General features: G+C 37.9%; 2 long non-coding RNA genes across 2 annotated transcripts; one reads left to right on the plus strand and one right to left on the minus strand.

Moving 5' to 3' along the window:
* Nucleotides 1-280: 280 nt before the first annotated feature.
* LOC148995799 (uncharacterized) lies at nt 281-2685 on the plus strand. The gene is made up of 3 exons (XR_016169759.1): nt 281-741; nt 872-970; nt 1067-2685. It is a non-coding gene; the product is annotated as an uncharacterized LOC148995799 (long non-coding RNA).
* Nucleotides 2686-9174: 6489 nt separating this feature from the next.
* Nucleotides 9175-12882, minus strand: LOC120485779 (uncharacterized). Its single transcript, XR_005624020.2, has 4 exons — nt 12720-12882; nt 9823-9896; nt 9610-9699; nt 9175-9525 (listed from the first exon to the last, which is right to left on the minus strand). It is a non-coding gene; the product is annotated as an uncharacterized LOC120485779 (long non-coding RNA).
* Between the last annotated feature and the right edge of the window lie 2325 nt (nt 12883-15207).

The following is a 15207-nucleotide window of genomic DNA, read 5'->3' on the forward strand; positions in this document are numbered from 1 at the left end:
CCTTCCAGAGCTGAGATATCGAAACTCAAAAATTCGGCCCGAAAAAAAAAACGACAGTGGTACCCCTTACGTTTTTTTTTTTTGGGCGAAAAATTAAGTTTCTCCAATCTTCCCAAAACTCTGGATTCTGATAGAGGGCCATGAGACTTAGACCCGAGTGCAAAAATGGAGGCTCTAGCCCCTTCCAGAGCTGAGATATCGAAACTCAAAAATTCGGCCCGAAAAAAAAAAACGACAGTGGTACCCCTTACGTTTTTTTTTTTTTGGGCGAAAAATTAAGTTTCTCCAATCTTCCCAAAACTCTGGATTCTGATAGAGGGCCATGAGACTTAGACCCGAGTGCAAAAATGGAGGCTCTAGCCCCTTCCAGAGCTGAGATATCGAAACTCAAAAATTCGGCCCGAAAAAAAAAACGACAGTGGTACCCCTTACGTTTTTTTTTTTTGGCGAAAAATTAAGTTTCTCCAATCTTCCCAAAACTCTGGATTCTGATAGAGGGCCATGAGACTTAGACCTGAGTGCAAAAATGGAGGCTCTTCTAGACCCTTCCAGAGCTGAGATTTTGAGATATTTATAATGGCATAAATGCTACGTGGGATCTCAATATCTCAGCTCATGTAAATTCAGTGTTGAGCTCGTAATGTGAATCTTGTCTGTATGTTACAGGGACAGAAGAACACACGTGTGTTTATCCAGTGGAGAGAGGCTCATGATGCTGAATGCTGTCATCAAAGGCTTTGAGTGAGTATACTACAGAAATGGATAACAAAATCTATTAAATCTTAAGTTGTAGTTTATTTAAATGATTGTAATTTCAAACTGAGAAATTACAACACTTTTCTGAGTCTTGATTTCTGTGTATTTGCTGCAGGGCTTTGTGGTGGAGCAGGACCTGCAAGGAAAGATGATGACTGACAGCACTTGTTGGGAAAAGAAAAGGTTTCAGGGATTTTACTCAAATATAAAGCAGGTTATTTTTAATACATAAATCAAATGATATAGTGTGTTAAAATGACTGCTTTTGTGTAATGTTTGTGCATTTTTGTTGGATCTGAAATGTCTGCAGACTGGTGTGAGCACTGAGGATGAGGAGCCCAGAGCTGAATCCTGGAAGTGGTGCCATGGATGAGACCCTCCATCTCTCCACCTGCCCTCATTGCCTCAGATTGTGAAGCGCACTGCAGCAACAAGCTCCAGCACGAAGGCACAGTCCCCTCTGGTGAATTCATCAGAATAAAGCCGCAGAATAGGAACCGCTGTGTTGAGACGGCAGTAGGATGTGGTGTTCAGCGGCTGTGAATACCTGCTTGTACTTTGAATAAAGCTTTGTTTCATGTGTTGTTGACTTGTATATGCATTTGTTTATTGTGATGGTTACTTTTATTTGTTCTTCTACTCATTTATTCATGTTTCTTATTGTCATTATATAAAATTTAATTATTGTATGCATTAATTCATCGATTGACTGACAATTGAGATGTATCACTGCATTTAGCAGTATAAATTTATTCATGCATAACTGTCATATGACAAAACAAATTACATTTTGCTTATTTTATTAAATTATATTTTTAGTATATAAACAAGTTATAAAATTAAGTATTGGTCAGCATTTAACATTATTATTTTGTTTAAGTTTTGGGGTGGGCTAACAATGCTATTCATTCTGAGGTAATATTAATTTTTAAGGACTGATACTTACACTTTTTGAGTATAAAATCAACAGTTTTCTCCAAAAGAGATGTTCGAGCAGCTGCCCGTCTCCTTTCTGCAGACGTTAAAAACGCAGAGGAAAACTGTTCTAGGTTGTGCTGTCAAGTTATTGATGTTATGAAGTGTTAGTGCACCTGTCGCTCATATAATTTAAACTTATTACATGCAAGATCATGGAAAGATACCATAGTTGTATGTAACAATCATAATGACAAAACAGAAAATATAAAAGTCATTGGTTTGTGTACATTATAATATGAAATAAAATTATATTTATACACAGGAAAAAAGAACAATAAAAAAGGCTAAATATCTTCATTATAGTTCTTCATAAAACATAAAAAAAAATTGTTATAAGTCTGAGGGATGCAACAAGGTAAATTCATGAAGAAAAAGAGGAAAAATTAAAAGAGAAACTTTCTGAGTATAAAACAAAAAAATTAACAACATAATCAAGAGATGACGATTTTGGGGTTTCTTGATAAAAAAAATATCGTTATAAGAATAACACTGTTGGTTACATTAGTAGGGTTTAAAATATAACAACTTAAATCAACCCTAAATGCATTCACAAAATACATGGGCAGCTGTTTCTTAAACAATACCACAACAAAATGAGCAAGTTTCATCAATATCAAGATAAGATAGATGAATTAAATGTGTCATTCATTATATTTTAAGGTGTTGCGCTTGTGATAACACATAGTAGGTCACATGATAACGTCAACATGGCAGATGTCCGGTTCGCATTCATACTCAACGAGATTTGGCTATAAAGTACTTACACTTTTAGCGCTCGATGAGTAAGTACTTACTGAAATTAAGTACCTACTCAATAATAAATTTTATTTGTAATGCACCTTACATTTAGAGCAAATCTCAAAGTGCTACAGTTTAAGATCATAAAAGCATTGTAAAAAATAGACATAGTAGTTAAAAGTCAAAAGTTCTCCTAAAAAGAAAAGGTTTTATTCCTTTTTTAAAAGTCTCAATAGTTTGATGTGTCCTCAGATGGTCAGGGAGGGCTTTCCACATTCATACCACTGTTGTTTTTTTATCTGGTCGAAATTTTGAGTTTCTATATATCAGCTCTGGAAGGCTCTAGAGCCTCCATTTTTGCACTCAGGTTTAAGTCTCATGGCCCTCTATCAGAATCCAGAGTTTCAAGAAGATCAGAGAAACTCAAAATTTCGACCCCCCCCAAAAAAACGACAGTGGTACCCCTTTCGTTTTTTTTGGGGGGCGAGAAATTAAGTTCCTCCAATCTTCTTAAAACTCTGGATTCTGATAGAGGGCCACGAGACTTAGACCTGAGTGCAAAAATGGAGGCTAAAGACCCTTCCAGAGCTGAGATATCGAAACTCAAAATTTCGACCCGAAAAAAAACCGACAGTGGTACCCCTTTCATTTTTTTTTTTTTTGGGCGAGAAATTACGTTTCTCCAATCTTCTCAAAACTCTGGATTCTGATGGAGGGCCACGAGCTTTAGATCTGAGTGCAAAAATGGAGGCTCTAGACCCTTCCAGAGCTGAGATATTGAAACTCAAAATTTCGACCCGGAAAAAAAACGACAGTGGTACCCCTTTCGTTTTTTTTTGGGGGGGCGAGAAATTAAGTTTCTCCAATCTTCTCAAAACTATGGATTCTGATATAGGGCCACGAGACTTAGATCTGAGTGCAAAAATGGAGGCTATAGACCCCTCCAGAGCTGAGATATCGAAACTCAAAATTTCGACCCGGAAAAAAAACGACAGTGGTACCCCTTTCCTTTTTTTTTTTTTGGCGAGAAATTAAGTTCCTCCAATCTTCTCAAAATTCTGGATTCTGATAGAGGTCCACGAGACTTAGACCTGAGTGCAAAAATGGAGGCTGTAGACCCTTCCAGAGCTGAGATATTGAGATCCTACATAGCATTTATGCCATTATAAATATCTCAATATCTCAGGACTGGAAGGGTCTAGAGCCTCCATTGTTGCACTCAGGTCTAAGTCTCATGGGCCTCTATCAAAATCCAGAGTTTTGAGAAGATTGGGGATACTTAATCTTTCGCCCGAAAAAAAACAAAAAATGAAAGGGGTACCACTGTCGTTTTTTTTTTCTGGTCGAAATTTTGAGTTTCTATATATCAGCTCTGGAAGGGTCTAGAGCCTCCATTTTTGCACTCAGGTTTAAGTCTCATGGCCCTCTATCAGAATCCAGAGTTTCAAGAAGATCAGAGAAACTCAAAATTTCGACCCCCCCAAAAAAAACGACAGTGGTACCCCTTTCGTTTTTTTTGGGGGGAGAGAAATTAAGTTCCTCCAATCTTCTTAAAACTCTGGATTCTGATAGAGGGCCACGAGACTTAGACCTGAGTGCAAAAATGGAGGCTAAAGACCCTTCCAGAGCTGAGATATCGAAACTCAAAATTTCGACCCGAAAAAAAAACGACAGTGGTACCCCTTTCATTTTTTTTTTGGGCGAGAAATTACGTTTCTCCAATCTTCTCAAAACTCTGGATTCTGATGGAGGGCCACGAGCTTTAGATCTGAGTGCAAAAATGGAGGCTCTAGACCCTTCCAGAGCTGAGATATTGAAACTCAAAATTTCGACCCGGAAAAAAAACGACAGTGGTACCCCTTTCGTTTTTTTTTTTTGGGGCGAGAAATTAAGTTTCTCCAATCTTCTCAAAACTCTGGATTCTGATATAGGGCCACGAGACTTAGATCTGAGTGCAAAAATGGAGGCTATAGACCCCTCCAGAGCTGAGATATCGAAACTCAAAATTTCGACCCGGAAAAAAAACGACAGTGGTACCCCTTTCCTTTTTTTTTTTTGGCGAGAAATTAAGTTCCTCCAATCTTCTCAAAATTCTGGATTCTGATAGAGGTCCACGAGACTTAGACCTGAGTGCAAAAATGGAGGCTGTAGACCCTTCCAGAGCTGAGATATTGAGATCCTACATAGCATTTATGCCATTATAAATATCTCAATATCTCAGGACTGGAAGGGTCTAGAGCCTCCATTGTTGCACTCAGGTCTAAGTCTCATGGGCCTCTATCAAAATCCAGAGTTTTGAGAAGATTGGGGATACTTAATCTTTCGCCCGAAAAAAAACAAAAAATGAAAGGGGTACCACTGTCGTTTTTTTTTTTCTGGTCGAAATTTTGAGTTTCTATATATCAGCTCTGGAAGGGTCTAGAGCCTCCATTTTTGCACTCAGGTTTAAGTCTCATGGCCCTCTATCAGAATCCAGAGTTTCAAGAAGATCAGAGAAACTCAAAATTTCGACCCCCCCAAAAAAACCGACAGTGGTACCCCTTTCGTTTTTTTGGGGGGCGAGAAATTAAGTTCCTCCAATCTTCTAAAAACTCTGGATTCTGATAGAGGGCCACGAGACTTAGACCTGAGTGCAAAAACGGAGGCTAAAGACCCTTCCAGATCTGAGATATCGAAACTCAAAATTTCGACCCGAAAAAAAAAACGACAGTGGTACCCCTTTCGTTTTTTTTTTTGGGCGAGAAATTACGTTTCTCCAATCTTCTCAAAACTCTGGATTCTGATGGAGGGCCACGAGCTTTAGATCTGAGTGCAAAAATGGAGACTCTAGACCCTTCCAGAGCTGAGATATCGAAACTCAAAATTTCGACCCGAAAAAAAAGCGACAGTGGTACCCTTTTTTTGGGGGGGGGGGCGAGAAATTAAGTTTCTCCAATCTTCTCAAAACTCTGGATTCTGATAGAGGGCCACGAGACTTAGATCTGAGTGCAAAAATGGAGGCTCTTGACCCTTCCAGAGCTGAGATATCGAAACTCAAAATTTCGACCCGAAAAAAAAAACGACAGCGGTACCCCTTTCGTTTTTTTTTTTTTGGGGGGTGAGAAATTAAGTTCCTCCAATCTTCTGAAAACTCTGGATTCTGATAGAGGGCCATTAGACTTAGACCTGAGTACAAAAATGGAGGATCTAGACCCTTCCAGAGCTGAGATATCGAAACTCAAAATTTCAACCCGAAAAAAAACCCGACAGTGGTACCCCTTTCGTTTTTTTTTTTTTTGGGCGAGAAATTAAGTTTCTCCAATCTTCTCAAAACTCTGGATTCTGATAGAGGGCCACGAGACTTAGACGTGAGTGCAAAAATGGAGGCTAAAGACCCTTCCAGAGCTGAGATATCGAAACTCAAAATTTCGACCCGGAAAAAAAACGACAGTGGTACCCCTTTCCTTTTTTTTTTTGGGCGAGAAATTAAGTTCCTCCAATCTTCTCAAAATTCTGGATTCTGATAGAGGTCCACGAGACTTCGACCTGAGTGCAAAAATGGAGGCTGTAGACCCTTCCAGAGCTGAGATATTGAGATCCTACATAACATTTATGCCATTATAAATATCTCAATATCTCAGGACTGGAAGGGTCTAGAGCCTCCATTGTTGCACTCAGGTCTAAGTCTCATGGCCCTCTATCAAAATCCAGAGTTTTGAGAAGATTGGGGATACTTAATCTTTCGCCCGAAAAAAAAAAAAAACGAAAGGGGTACCACTGTCGTTTTTTTTTTCTGGTCGAAATTTTGAGTTTCTATATATCAGCTCTGGAAGGGTCTAGAGCCTCCATTTTTGCACTCAGGTTTAAGTCTCATGGCCCTCTATCAGAATCCAGAGTTTCAAGAAGATCAGAGAAACTCAAAATTTCGACCCCCCCAAAAAAAACGACAGTGGTACCCCTTTCGTTTTTTTTGGGGGGAGAGAAATTAAGTTCCTCCAATCTTCTTAAAACTCTGGATTCTGATAGAGGGCCACGAGACTTAGACCTGAGTGCAAAAATGGAGGCTAAAGACCCTTCCAGAGCTGAGATATCGAAACTCAAAATTTCGACCCGAAAAAAAAACGACAGTGGTACCCCTTTCATTTTTTTTTTTGGGCGAGAAATTACGTTTCTCCAATCTTCTCAAAACTCTGGATTCTGATGGAGGGCCACGAGCTTTAGATCTGAGTGCAAAAATGGAGGCTCTAGACCCTTCCAGAGCTGAGATATTGAAACTCAAAATTTCGACCCGGAAAAAAAACGACAGTGGTACCCCTTTCCTTTTTTTTTTTGGGCGAGAAATTAAGTTCCTCCAATCTTCTCAAAATTCTGGATTCTGATAGAGGTCCACGAGACTTAGACCTGAGTGCAAAAATGGAGGCTGTAGACCCTTCCAGAGCTGAGATATTGAGATCCTACATAACATTTATGCCATTATAAATATCTCAATATCTCAGGACTGGAAGGGTCTAGAGCCTCCATTGTTGCACTCAGGTCTAAGTCTCATGGCCCTCTATCAAAATCCAGAGTTTTGAGAAGATTGGGGATACTTAATCTTTCGCCCGAAAAAAAAAAAAACGAAAGGGGTACCACTGTCGTTTTTTTTTTCTGGTCGAAATTTTGAGTTTCTATATATCAGCTCTGGAAGGGTCTAGAGCCTCCATTTTTGCACTCAGGTTTAAGTCTCATGGCCCTCTATCAGAATCCAGAGTTTCAAGAAGATCAGAGAAACTCAAAATTTCGACCCCCCCAAAAAAAACGACAGTGGTACCCCTTTCGTTTTTTTTGGGGGGAGAGAAATTAAGTTCCTCCAATCTTCTTAAAACTCTGGATTCTGATAGAGGGCCACGAGACTTAGACCTGAGTGCAAAAATGGAGGCTAAAGACCCTTCCAGAGCTGAGATATCGAAACTCAAAATTTCGACCCGAAAAAAAAACGACAGTGGTACCCTTTTCATTTTTTTTTTTTTGGGTGAGAAATTAAGTTTCTGCAATCTTCTCAAAACTCTGGATTCTGATTGAGGGCCACGAGACTTAGACCTGAGTGCAAAAATGGAGGCTAAAGACCCTTCCAGATCTGAGATATCGAAACTCAAAGTTTCGACCCGAAAAAAAAAAACGACAGTGGTACCCCTTTCGGTTTTTTTTTGGGGCGAGAAATTACGTTTCTCCAATCTTCTCAAAACTCTGGATTCTGATGGAGGGCCACGAGCTTTAGATCTGAGTGCAAAAATGGAGGCTCTTGACCCTTCCAGAGCTGAGATATCGAAACTCAAAATTTCGACCCGAAAAAAAAGCGACAGTGGTACCCTTTTTTTTGGTGGGGGGGCGAGAATATAAGTTTCTCCAATCTTCTCAAAACTCTGGATTCTGATAGAGGGCCACGAGACTTAGATCTGAGTGCAAAAATGGAGGCTCTTGACCCTTCCAGAGCTGAGATATCGAAACTCAAAATTTCGACCCGAAAAAAAAAACGACAGCGGTACCCCTTTCGTTTTTTTTTTTTGGGGCGAGAAATTAAGTTTCTCCAATCTTCTCAAAACTCTGGATTCTGATAGAGGGCCACGAGACTTACACGTGAGTGCAAAAATGGAGGCTAAAGACCCTTCCAGAGCTGAGATATCGAAACTCAAAATTTCGACCCGGAAAAAAAACGACAGTGGTACCCCTTTCCTTTTTTTTTTTGGGCGAGAAATTAAGTTCCTCCAATCTTCTCAAAACTCTGGATTCTGATAGAGGTCCACGAGACTTAGACCTGAGTGCAAAAATGGAGGCTGTAGACCCTTCCAGAGCTGAGATATCGAAACTCAAAATTTCGACCCGAAAAAAAAAACGACAGTGGTACCCCTTTCGTTATTTTTTTTTTTTTTTGGGAGAGAAATTAAGTTTCTCCAATATTCTCAAAACTCTGGATTCTGATAGAGGGCCACGAGACTTAGACCTGAGTGCAAAAATGGAGGCTAAAGACCCTTCCAGAGCTGCGATATCGAAACTCAAAATTTCGACCCGAAAAAAAACCGACAGTGGTACCCCTTTCATTTTTTTTTTTTGGGCGAGAAATTAAGTTTCTCCAATCTTCCCAAAACTCTGGATTCTGATAGAGGGCCATGGGACTTAGACCTGAGTGCAAAAATGGAGGCTCTAGACCCTTCCAGAGCTGAGATATCGAAACTCAAAATTTCGACCCGAAAAAAAAAACGACAGTGGTACCCCTTTCATTTTTTTTTTTTGGGCGAGAAATTAAGTTTCTCCAATCTTCTCAAAACTCTGGATTCTGATAGAGGGCCATGGGACTTAGACCTGAGTGCAAAAATGGAGGCTCTAGACCCTTCCAGAGCTGAGATATTGAGATCCCACGTAGCATTTATGTCATTATAAACATGGCCCTCTATCAGAATCCAGAGTTTTGAGAAGATTGGGGATACTTAATTTTTCACCCGAAAAAAAAAAAAACGAAAGGGGTACCACTGTTGTTTTTTTTCTGTGGTCGAAATTTTGAGTTTCGCTATCTCAGCTCTGGAAGGGTCTAGAGCCTCCATTGTTGCACTCAGGTCTAAGTCTCATGGCCCTCTATCAGAATCCACAGTTTTGAGAAGATTGGGGATACTTAATTTCTCGCCCCCCAAAAAAACGAAAGGGGTACCACTGTCGTTTTTTTTTTTCTGGTCGAAATTTTGATTTTCGATTTCTCAGCTCTGGAAGTGCAAAAATGGAGGCTGTAGACCCTTCCAGAGCTGAGATATCGAAACTCAAAATTTCGACCCGAAAAAAAAAACGACAGTGGTACCCCTTTTGTTTTGTTTTTTTGGGCGAGAAATTACGTTTCTCCAATCTCCTCAAAACTCTGCATTCTGATAGAGGGCCACGAGACTTAGACCTGAGTGCAATCTGAGGCAATAAGGGCAGATGGGGCGATAGAGGTTCTCGTAAGGGCAGGCGGAGAGATGGAGGGTCTCATCCATGGCACCACTTCAAGGATTCAGCTCTGAGCTCCTCATCCTCAGTTCTCACACCAGTCTGCAGACATTTCAGATCCTACAAAAATGCACAAACATTACACAAAAGCAGTCATTTTAATAGCACAATGTCATTTGATTTATGTTTTAAAAATAACCTTACTTTATATTGGAGTAAAATCCCTAAAACCTTTTTTCCCCAACAAATGCTGCCATCATCTTTCCTTGCAGGTCCTGCTCCACCACAAAAGTTCTGCAGCAAATGCACAGAAATCAGTAAAGTGTTGCAATTTCTCAGTTTGAAATTACAATCATTCAAATAAACTACAACTTAAGATTTAATAGATTTTGTTATCCATTTCTGTAGTATACTCACTCAAATCCTTTGATGACAGCATTCAGCATCATGAGCCTCTCTCCACTGGATTAAACACACGTGTTCTTCTGTCCCTGTAACATACAGACAAGATTCACATTACGAGCTCAACACTGAATTTACATGCTGAGGTTGATATGTTAACTCACTTTTTATCCAACTTAAATGTTCCTCAATAGACGAATCCGGCGAAACTACTGGAAGTAAGCGGGCGCCATTACTGAGCTGTTGCTGAGTAGCATTGCGCCATTGCCTCCTATTGTTTTAGTTGCAACTTGCGTCCACTGGAATAAACAGCCCGCGATTTACAACTGTCACTAACGTTACAACGTTACCCCTTGTATAATGTCGAGTGGGTAAACAGTTTCCGTTATAAATTGTTTCAATGGTGGCAGTAAAATTTCAATTTTGAAGAGAAAACACTGTGAATACCCCGGGTCGACTGCCCCTGTCTGGTGTTGTACGGTTTACAGATTTCCTGGGCGAGTACAAGAGGCGGACATTCGCGTATAATAACAATTATTTAATGACATAAGTAAAAAATATATAATAAATATGTGATATAGTGATCAGCAAAATCTCCTCTCTTGCTATTTTTTCTATTCAATTAACATGCTATGGTCATTAAATGGCTTTCCTGAGCTAAATGTAACGTTATGTGACATAATTGTTTTCCTGCTGTTATATTGACCTCTTTCCATGGTTTAAAAACACTAATTGGTCGATATTATGTATACTTTCTAGCTGTAACGTTACCTTACCCTTGCCTGTTGCAATGTGAAAATGAGATAAATAATGGACACAAATGAAAAACATGAATTTGTTTATTTGATTTCATTCATTTATTTATTTATTGTTGCCAAATGGACAGATCTTTTTATAGTTTCCTCGTTAGCAAACGTTAGTCTAGCTAGCTTGCCAAGCTATTTTCATAAATAACGTTAATCTGTAAGATCGTTTGTACCTTCATCTGTGACTGGAGGCCACTGCAGTCACAGATCAAACCAACAAGTCATTCTGCCTGGCTGTAGCTGTCACCGAGGGTGAGTTCGCGTTATCACCGAGGTTTGTTTACATACCGGTGTATATGTCTATATGCCTGTGTAACAGCTCAGTAATGGCGTCGCCACAAGATGGCAGCCTACACAGAACGCTCGTCGGATTCGTCTATATATCAACACTAATAAGGGACAACTTAAATATCATGTTTAGTTACTATAGATTTGTTTATTTGCCTTATTTATAGCACATTTGTCTAATGTAAACAGTGTTTACCACAGTGAATTATCCTACTAGCACAGCACACAAAACCTTCCTTAAACTCATGAATTTTTCATGTTGTGATGTGCTCATCTCCAATACTTATACAATATGGTCCTTCCTGATGTAAAAGACATTTTAAATAAAGGTGTACTGTTATGTAAATCCACTTAAGAAATGTAACGTTACGTGTACTTACTGAAGCTCCCCTGTTAACTAGCTATATAGTAAAACGTGTTTACAGCAAAATCACAACTATATTGTCTAACTCCTTTACACTTTCATTAGTTAAAAAGTTTACTCTATATAGTAGTTTAACACATACGAGTTAAACACAAGGAACCGTGTTTAACTGCTGATCTCCGCGATGTTGATAATGATGTATCCTCTCGCATGGCCTCCTGGGATAGATGAGTACAATCGGACAAGCACTCAAATATCTGTGCGAAAGCAGGTGATCATCCAGGAACTTCTCACCAACTCTTTTATGAATACTGATTTTCGAACTTACTGCTTCTTTCACGTACTGTTTTCGCCTATATAGTAAGAAAGTAGGGATATTCGAACGCACTATCGTACAAATCTCGCGATAATTTGTACATCAACCAGGTAATTCTCGCCTACTCTTTTATGAATACTGAGGATTCGAATGTACTTTTTACGTTATATAATTTACTCAGCCCCATGTCATCCAAGATGTCCATGTCTTTCTTTCTTCAGTTGAAAAGAAATTAAGGTTTTTAAATAAAACATTCCAGGATTTTTCTCCATATAATGGACTTCAATGGGAACCAAACAGTTCAAGGTCCAAAAGACAGTTTCAGTGCAAACTTCAAACTGTTGAAAGGGCTTTAAACGATTCCAGATGATGAATAAGGGTCTTATCAAGTGAAACGATCGCTCATTAAAAAAAACAACAACAACAAAGTTTAAGTTTTATAAGCTCAAATGCTCGCCTTGCTCTGTTCTGTCTGACTCTCATGTTTCGAACTAGTTCATCAAAATGAACGAATCTTTTTCCGAGTCAATTCGTTCATTTCGTTCGTTGAATGAACCAAATGACTCGAAAAAAGATTTGTTCATTTTGTTCAACAGGTTTGAACAGGAGAGTCACGGACGCGTTTGTTTTCGTTTTGTTGAGCTGAAATAATCAATCAATTTGTTTTATTAATTTGTTATATTTTATTTTATTATTTAGGTTGTGCCCTCCATGATTTATTGTTTCACTTTGCTCTGTTTACTTTATACACTGACAATACACTTGCAATATTTGAATAAGCTTTATTCTTAGGCTTAGACACATGCCTTATTTTCACACAGCGGTTGCACTGAAACAGAAGGGAAATGTTTGTCTTCATGTCTTCATGTCTTCAATCACACAGAAGACATGACCAGTGTACTTGGCGGCGGCTAACACTACCTACGTTTGCAACAACATTTTCACCAGAGGAAGAGGCAAACGTTAAAAAATAATAAACACCAGGCAAAAATGTCGTTACCAGAGCTAGTAGGCTACCATAAACGTGGAATAATAGCTAACTACTCTGCGTTAGCATTAGCAACGTCGGGAGAAAGATTTAATTTCCCCCCGTTTCTACAAAATAGCTGTAACATTAACAACAGTTAAATGTCATTACCGTATTTGTCCCAGCTGAATCCATGGTGGTGGTCACTGGTCACGACAGTCGGCAACTTGAACAGGCAAGCACTTCTTGTTTCATGGCGGGTAACATACTGTGCTCCAAAACATTGGTGCTGATTGGCCCAAGAGGAGTCCTGTGCGCCAATGAACGCTATCTATCGATCTGCGCTCTTCCTTCATCCTCCAACTACCCGGATGTCCGTCTCTCTCACAAATGACTACTATGCAGTTAAATATACAAGGATTCATGCAGTAGTTCAGTGGTTCTCAACCAGAGGCCTGGAACCCATTAGGAAACTTCTAAGGCAGCTCAAGATATTAAATAATCCAGGATTAAACCCTGAGGGTTAGTATTATGGTTTCATATTTTACTTATTAAAATTGTATTTTTTGCATTTAAGCAAAGTAAAACAAGTGTGAGGTTATCATTTTATGGCTTTAGTCAAAACTTTTTGAAAATGTTATTTAGATGTTATTTTATCATTAATTAATAATACAGCTATTGGTAATATTTTAATGCTTGTGCAAACAAAGTGCAAAATTAAAAATTTTCAATACATAACTAGGTTCCAGTTTTGTTAATTGGTACTTTGAACAAGAACATACTATACTGATATCCATAATCATTTTACCACAATCATGAAGTTTCCCATTCCACCTCTAAAAAACAAACATTATAAATAAGTTCTTATTTTAAAGACATTTCTGGTCAAACCTGGATAAGAACCTAACATTTAACTTCTCTTAAAGTTGTGTAAATCAAACTCCATGGGCATTTGGGATGAAATTTAGTTCCCAAGCTCCAAAATACTTCTGGAAGAAATAGAATTCATGTTTATAAAAATCTTTATCTGGTAAAAAAAAAAAAAAAATATATGATTGAAATGGGGTGCCTTGAGAGTCAAAACTGTGGAGAACCACTACTGTAGTTGACCACAACTGCCACCTTGTGGTGAAAGTGTATGTGTAAGCCTCAAGGGGAAAACCTATGCTAATAACCTTGTAAAGGAAAATACAAAACAAAATAGTGTAACTTTATTGAACTCATTTATCATTCTCAAGACTAATGAACACCTTTCTACTGCATCATCTTGTAACAATCAGCCTTATTGGTTGATGTTACCATTGTCAACCACTTTCAGCAAAATACAGCACAAACTTCAATCTAGACGATCGATTGTTCATCTCTAGAAAGTGTTTTGATGCTTTCCATTGGTTATGGAGAGATGGGTTCATCAGCACAACGGCTTTTCATGAGCTCTGGGGAAGAATGAAAATAAAAACCATCATGTCAAAAAAAATAAAGAGCATCCAGAAGAAACTAACAAATTAATGTTACTCAAACACCCATTAGAATATCTAGACATTATTGAAACTATTAAATCAAACGTGGATTTTAAAAGCAACTGCATACCTCTCATTTCCACCATGAAAATGAATTCATTTCATCTGAAAGGTTAGCTTCCTCTGCTAGTAAGTGAATTTGAAGATAATTTGAAGCCCAAAACCCTTATTTATTTGAAGCATCTTCACCTTTTCATCTTTCAGCATTTGTTAACCTTATGCTTGCAGTTTAACACACAAATGTTTATTTTATTGTTCATACCATAACAATGTCTTAAGAGAAATTTTATATTATAGTAAAAAAGACATACAAATTATTTTCTTTTTAAACGAACAGCATTATTTTTAATTATTTCTAGCAACTTGAAAAAAATGTGTTTTATTGAGTTGTAAAAAGTTAACGATTTATAAACATTTTACAGACTTACTGTCAGTACACCATAGTTATACAAATGAACTAAATGAACTACTTCCATTCAAATCGATGGAAACAGATGGAAAAGGATTGGACTTAAAAGATTCCTTATCCTGTGGTTTCCTCTAGTGGGCAACATTAATATCACAGCTTGTACCCCGAATTATAAGATCATCCTTAATGGATACAGTAAACATTTAAATTACAGTGGAAAAACATTATAATACAACTAGTACAATATAAATCATATGCAATATAAGTGATATATTGAAGATGTATTATTTCAATTGGGCAGTTTTATGCTATAGCATATTATTATTATTCTTAATAATAATAATAATAATAATAATAATAGCCTAAAAATACAATTGAGTTTGAGTATAATATAGTAGTAATATAATAACTATTAATACAATACCAAATTATATATATATATATATATATATATATATATATATATATATATATATATATATATATATATATATATATATATCTCAACCCGGTATCACGACAAGACGTGAAATAACCACGTTGGTCCACTTTGGAAAACGTGTAGATGTCACGGTTTAACGTTAACGTGTAGGTTTCACGTTTGAGGGGGTTAAACCGTGACATCTACACGTTTTCCAAAGTGGACCAACGTGATTATTTCACGTCTTGTCGTGATACCGGGTTGAATTAATAGTCTATAAAATAAAAATAGCAAATAAAAAGTCAGTAG

Source organism: Pimephales promelas, chromosome 2, assembly GCF_988280905.1.
Source record: "Pimephales promelas chromosome 2, fPimPro1.hap1.1, whole genome shotgun sequence".
Lineage (NCBI taxonomy): Eukaryota > Metazoa > Chordata > Actinopteri > Cypriniformes > Leuciscidae > Pimephales > Pimephales promelas.